This window comes from Loxodonta africana, chromosome 1 (genome assembly GCF_030014295.1).
Source record: "Loxodonta africana isolate mLoxAfr1 chromosome 1, mLoxAfr1.hap2, whole genome shotgun sequence".
Taxonomy (NCBI): domain Eukaryota; kingdom Metazoa; phylum Chordata; class Mammalia; order Proboscidea; family Elephantidae; genus Loxodonta; species Loxodonta africana.
This window is the reverse complement of record NC_087342.1, coordinates 25,378,860-25,385,212: the sequence shown is the minus strand read 5'-3', so window position 1 is coordinate 25,385,212 and position 6,353 is coordinate 25,378,860. Positions and strand designations below refer to the sequence as shown.

Sequence of the window (6,353 nt, the reverse complement as noted above, 5' to 3'; positions counted from 1 at the left end):
TCAGTAATTCTGCATCTGAGAAAAGGACTGGGAAAAACCCATTGCTGGGTTTCAAAAACCAAGCAGTTACTGGTATGATGCTCTGAGATGAACGCAACATCACCTCGGTGATCTTCCTGCCCCAAATTTACAACTGAAGCTAATCATGAGGAAACATTAGGCGAACCTAAATGGAGGGACAGTCTGCAAAGTAACTGGCCTGTACTCTTCAAAAACTTCAGTGTCATGAGACGCAAGGCAAGGCTGGAAACAGTTTCAGATTAAAAGAGACTAAGGAAACATGACAACCAAATGCAATGTATGATCAAGGATTTTCTCTCGTGATAAAAGACATTATTGAGACAATTAGCAAAACCTGAATAAGGCCTGTAGAGTAAATATAGTGTTTTATCAATATTAATTTCTTGACTTTCATTATTGAATTGTGATTATGTAAGAGATTTCCTCATTTTTAGGAAATACACACTCAAGCATTTAGAGTAAAGAAGTATTATATCTACAATAGACTATTCACTGTTCTGGTGGGGAGGGGGGACCTGGGCAGTGCCAAATAAGGACTTCCTGTGTTTCCTTATTTATCTCTTACTCACGTGGGCTTTGAGCAAAGGCAGGGTGGGAGTGAGGAGCAGCCCCCACACAGCTGCTCCGCAATGTCTGGAAAAGAAGCCCACCCACATTGCTTTTGGACACTGGGTGTGACTCGGAGAGTATCAGGTTTGTCTGTGAGGGAAACTGTCAACCTCGTCCCCCCACAATTGGCCTCTGTGTTTCCTTGTGTGCCCTCTGGGTAGAAATGTGTCCATTTCCTCAGGACATCCCCACAAAGCATCTTTTTTCTTTTTTGTGGACTGTGAGAGGTTAGCTTAAGCAATATATGTGTGTGTATATATTTTTTATATATATATATATATATAATTTTTTTTTCCTTGAAAGTCCAGTGACTTGAAGGAAGTGGAGTTCAAACCCATTCCAAAGAAGCACACAACTAAGCTTGCAATACATGTGTGTTTTCATAGATATAAAAACAAGCATTTGACCACAATTCAGCACACTTGCCTTCTGGACTCAGTGTTACTCCTGCTAGATCTCAGATCTTCAGTAAATTTTAGATCCATAGAGCACAAAGTTGAAAGGGTTAGTAGAATCCTTCAACAAAGAGGTCTTTGGTTTCCTATCTGTAAAGAAGGAGTTGTGAAGTTGGACTAAGGTCATGTATAGATACCAGTTGCTGTTGAGTCGATTCCATCTCATGGTGACCCCAGGTGTGTCAGAGTAGAACTGTGCTCCACAGGGATTTCAGTGGTTGATCTTTCGGAAGCAGATTGGCAGGGCTTTCTTCTGAGGCACTTCTGGGTGGACTAAACCCTCTAACATTTCTGTTAGCAGCTGAGCATGTTAACCGTTTACACCACTCGGGGACTCCCTATGGACAGATAAGTGTTTTTAAAAGAAAAATAACTAAACTCCTCAGTCCCTTTGATTTGGGTGACACTTGTTGAATTTACTCCACCACCTATTATGCTAGAATGTTCTTTCCTGGTCTCCATAGTATAAAAGGAAGGTCAGATCAGGATAACCTGGAGAGGACCAGACCTGAAGTTCAGTTACCCTGACACAAAGAGATTTAGTTTCTCCAGTTACACAGCCACAGACTGCCACAGCCCTAACAAACATGTGAGACCATCTACTTTAAGCCCCCTGTGGTGGCATCTGTTTTCAACTCCTCTGTCTGTATTTCCTTTTCCTTGATTGATACAACCTCCACTTGCTTTTGAGAAACTCTCTGCCCCTGTCTTGGTGGGATTCTCAATTAAGGTGTTCAGACTTCTTCTGGTTAGCCATACCATCTTCCTTCTGGAAACTTGAAGCTTAAGCTAGTGACTCAAGTTCAAAAAAAACTCTTGGGCCTGATTTGTGCCTACAGTTTGCACTGTAAAGTGACTTTCTATTCATTACTATTACCTAGATCCCTGAAGCTATCATGGGTCTAGCCTTCTCCAAAACCTGGTTTTTCAGCTTTCTTTTCCATTCTATGAATGACCCTATGTATGTTTGTATTTTTTGGTTTTAGTTAGCTAGAATTAGTTTCTACTTCTTCTAACAAAAGAAAATTAATATATCCTTCTCCTTAAAGATAAAGAATCTAAGGGTCAAAGAGATGCATCTACCTGACTAACAACATGGAGTAAATTAGGACCAGAGCTCAGACTTAATCTGGGTGAGCAGTTTCTTCACACCACAGCAGCTACTCCCCACCACTATAGGACTCAATAGGACCAAGAACAAGTTCTGGCCGATATTATTATCCAGCTCTTAGAAAGTCAGTTGGGCTTCTGTCTCTGACCCATAATTGTGTAACTGAGACCAGAATTTGTTCTTAATAGCGAAAAAAGCTGGAAACAATCTACATTTCAATAGCCTTCTCCGCCCCATAAAAAGAAAGATGTACATAACAGTGTGAACGTATCTCAAAAACTTCATGCTGAGCGAAAAACCCAGACACTGAAGAGTACATAATGTGTGCCTCCATTTATCTGATATTCTAGCATTGTGTTTGCCAACACAGTAGTCAGGATATTGTGGTATGTCCATATCGAACAGAACAGACGTAGAACATTTCCAGCATCAAAGAAAGTGCCATTGGGTAGCACTGTTTTAGAGATGCATATCTCATCTATAATGATATGAAGCCGAGATCAGTGATTGCCTAGGGCAGAGTTAACAGAGAATTGACTATAGAAAGGTATGAGGGAATTTTCAAGGTGTTGGAGAAGTCCTACATGTTGGTTGTGATGGAGGCTATATGGTATATAGTGGCGCACAGTTTGTAACAGCTCCTCGAATGATTACATAGAGTGGCGAATTTCATTTTATGCAAATTATACTTCAAGAAAGTTGATTCTAAAAGAGTGTTTCATGGAAATTATTTTTTAATTCATTACAATACTTTTTCATTATTAGATGATTTTTGTAAAGATACAAACAGGTTATTCCTCCATTGCACAATGCCTGGGCGTGGTATTTTACTAAGTCCTAGAGATACAGAGATGACTCAGATACCAAATCTGCCCTCAAGTTGTTAACGGTCTGGTAGTGGAGACAATTTGTATATAAAAAATAACTAGAATCCACATAGAAATAGTAGCTTCCTTTACATAATAAGGACAAGTATAGTGATTCAGGATATTAGAGGTAGGGGAGGGAGGTACCTTCTCTCTGGAGGGATGAAGGAGGCTTACTTGTCTCTGAAGAATCTGTAGGATGTGGATTTGTGCAGGTAGGGCTTCAAAAACATTCTGACTGGAGGGAATGATACGATCTCAGGCAGAGAGTTCCCAGAAAAGTAAGTAACCTGGTGCATAAAGCTCATAAAACAGCTGTTGTAAGATAACTCACATGAATATATGTGAGAATTGATTTTTTTTTTTTTAAGGATTGACACAGTGGCTGCAACAATGGGTTCAAACATAACAACGATCATGAGGATGGTACAAGACCGGGCGGTGTTTCAGTCTGTTGTACATAGGGTCACTATGAGTAGGAACCAAGTCAAGGACACCTAACAACAACAACAACATATGTGAGAAGGGTTTGTCATGTGAATACCTGAGTTTGGTGCATATTCTCCACTGCTAGAAGCTGGGAAGGAATAAGTGTTCCCTTCTCTGACATTATGTTCAATGTTCTCTGCTGCTGCTTCCCTGAGCCCTTTACTTCCTCCTCCCTTACATTCAAATCAAAAGTCTTCACAAGCAACATCATAGAAACTATCTTGTTCTGCACATTGAGCATCTGATGGTACATCTCCTTCAATGACAGGCAGCTCCTTAACACAGTGGCCACCATCAATAGCAGTGGTGGTGGGAGTCGCAGGCGGTCATCATGTTCTTGGCATCAAACATTTGCTGGGTGAGTCTGGGTACAGTCAGGGCAAGGCACTACCGGTTGCTCTTGATGGTCAGCCGAGTGAAGCCAGGCATAAGAAGTACAGGAGGGGAAGGGCATCATGTTCACGGCCAGCTTCCACAGGTCGGTGTTGAGCTGCCCGGGAAGCCCAGACAGATGGTGACCCCACTCATGGTGGCCGACGCCAGGTGGTTTAGGTCACCGTAGGTGGGTGGGGTCATCTTTAGGGTTCTGAGGCAGATGTCATAAAGGGCTTCGTTATCAATGTAGTGGGTGTCATCTGTGTTCTCTGTGAGCTGGTGGACTGAGAGGGTGGCTCGTAGGGCTCCACCACAATGTCTGACACCTAGGGGGAGGGCACCACACTGAACGTGTTCATGATCCTGTCATGATGCATCTCCAGGATCTTGCTGATGAGGAGCATGCCCATCCCAGACCCAGCGCCCCCACCCTACAGTCACAGCTCTCAGTCTCCCTCACGATATTGAGCACCGGGTAGACCAGCTCCACACCTTCTGAGTAGTGCCCTTTGGCCCAGTTGTTCCCAACACCACTCTGACCAAAGGAAGATCTGCCGGAAGGGCCCTGAGTACACAGAGTCCATGGTGCCCAGCTCCAGGTCCACCAGCATGTACTTTCCACTGGTGGCCTCATTGTAATACACGTTAATCCGCTCCAGCTGCAGGTTCCTGTGATCATGGTAGGTGCCAGTGGGATTGGTGCCATGCTTGTTGCTGGTCACCTCCCAGAATTTGACCCCAATCTGGTTTGCCAGCTGCCAGTCTGCAAGTATCAAATTAACCCTGGTATGGGGGGCAGCGGGACAAAGACGAGAGCAGAATAGCTGGTGTGCAGACTCATTGAGCGTCTTCCTCTTTTTCACTCACCGTCTACCTTTACCAAGCATGATGTTCTTCTCCAGAGACTGGTCCCTCCTGATAACATGTCCAAAGTATGTGAGACAATCTCACCATCCTCTCTTCTAAGGAGCATTCTAGGCTGTACTTCTTCCAAGACAGATTTGTTTGTTCTTCTGGCAGTCCATGGCATATTTAATATTCTTTGCTAATATCATAAGTCAAAGGCATCATATGCATTCCAATTTTCAAATGCATATGAGGCAATTGCAAATATCTTGGTTTGGGTCAGGTGCACCTTAGTCCTCAAAGTGACATCTTTGCTTTTTAACATTTTAAAGTAAGTAGTTGTAGTATAACCCATTGCCCTCAAGTTGATTCTGACTCACAGCGTCCCTGTAGGACAGAGTGGAACTGACCCTTAGGATTTCCAAGAAGCAGCTGGTGGATTCGAATTGCCAACCTTTTTGTTAGCAGCCAAGCATCTTTAACCACCAGCTATTGATGTGTGTTGGATCCTAGAGAGTTTGTTTTTTTGTCCTTGGCCAAAGTAGCTCTCTGGATGTATTTCCTGAATACAATAGTGCCAATATTTTCTCTAATTATTTGTATACAACTTGCCATTTAATATCTGTCTTTAAGCTAAGTACATTTTGAATTTTTTAGAACTGTTGATGTCAAGGCACACATTTGAAATGATATTATTATTATTATTAATATATTAGGCCATTAAACATTTTAAAATTAGAACGTGCTAAGAATGTTTGCTAGTTTCATCGGGAGTCTACTAACTTTGCTGGTAATTCCAAAGTATTTAAAAGAGTTCCAGCTTATTTTCTAGAATGATTGAATTATAAATATCAGACCTGGGAAGAGCACTAGGCCTTCCTATTCAAAGTGTGGTCCCAGGAGCAGCAGCACCAGCTTTACCTGGGAATGTGTCAGAAATGCAGAGTCTCAGGCCCGATGTGACCTACTGAACCAGAATCAGCGCCACCAAGGTTTCCCTGGATCCCAGGTGCACAGTAAAATTTGAGAAGCTGTGCAGAATCGAGAGCATCATTTCACCTCCCCGTTTATAAAGGGGAGAAACACAGTCCTGGTCAAAGGACGCTGAATGTTTTCAATCCAGACACTTTGTATGTTCAGGTCATCTGCCAATCCCAGGGAATGAAGCCCAATGCTTGAACTCCAACGAGCCAATCTCTAATTCATTAGTCAAACGATCTTCCGGTTTCACGTTTGGGAGAACAAGCTGTTTGATTTGGCTGGGGCTCAGGCCGGCAAGTGTGTGAATTTCACAATTCACAGATGTTAGACGCTCTCAGGCTAAGGAAGGGAAGAGAATGTCAAGTTTTAAATAGCTTTCCTCTTCCATCCTGGCTGAAGCAGCAAATAAAATCTATTTTTTTTTTAATGAAATATATTTTGAACCAGAATTTCTTTTAGAGAAATGTCAAGTTTTTTCTGAAAAGGACTTCAGCTTGTCTCTCTACTTTGACATCAGCCAATGTCACCAGTTTACCGATGTCCAGTGGGTAAGGGGTGAGGGACAATCTGAAGATGCCATGTCAGTGGCATTTGGGCACA

The 6,353-nt window shown here is 42.5% G+C and overlaps 1 pseudogene; it reads right to left on the bottom strand.

Annotated features, from left to right (window-relative positions):
- Nucleotides 1-2,841: 2,841 nt before the first annotated feature.
- On the bottom strand, nucleotides 2,842-4,767 carry LOC100666086 (tubulin beta chain-like; annotated as a pseudogene).
- Between the last annotated feature and the right edge of the window lie 1,586 nt (nucleotides 4,768-6,353).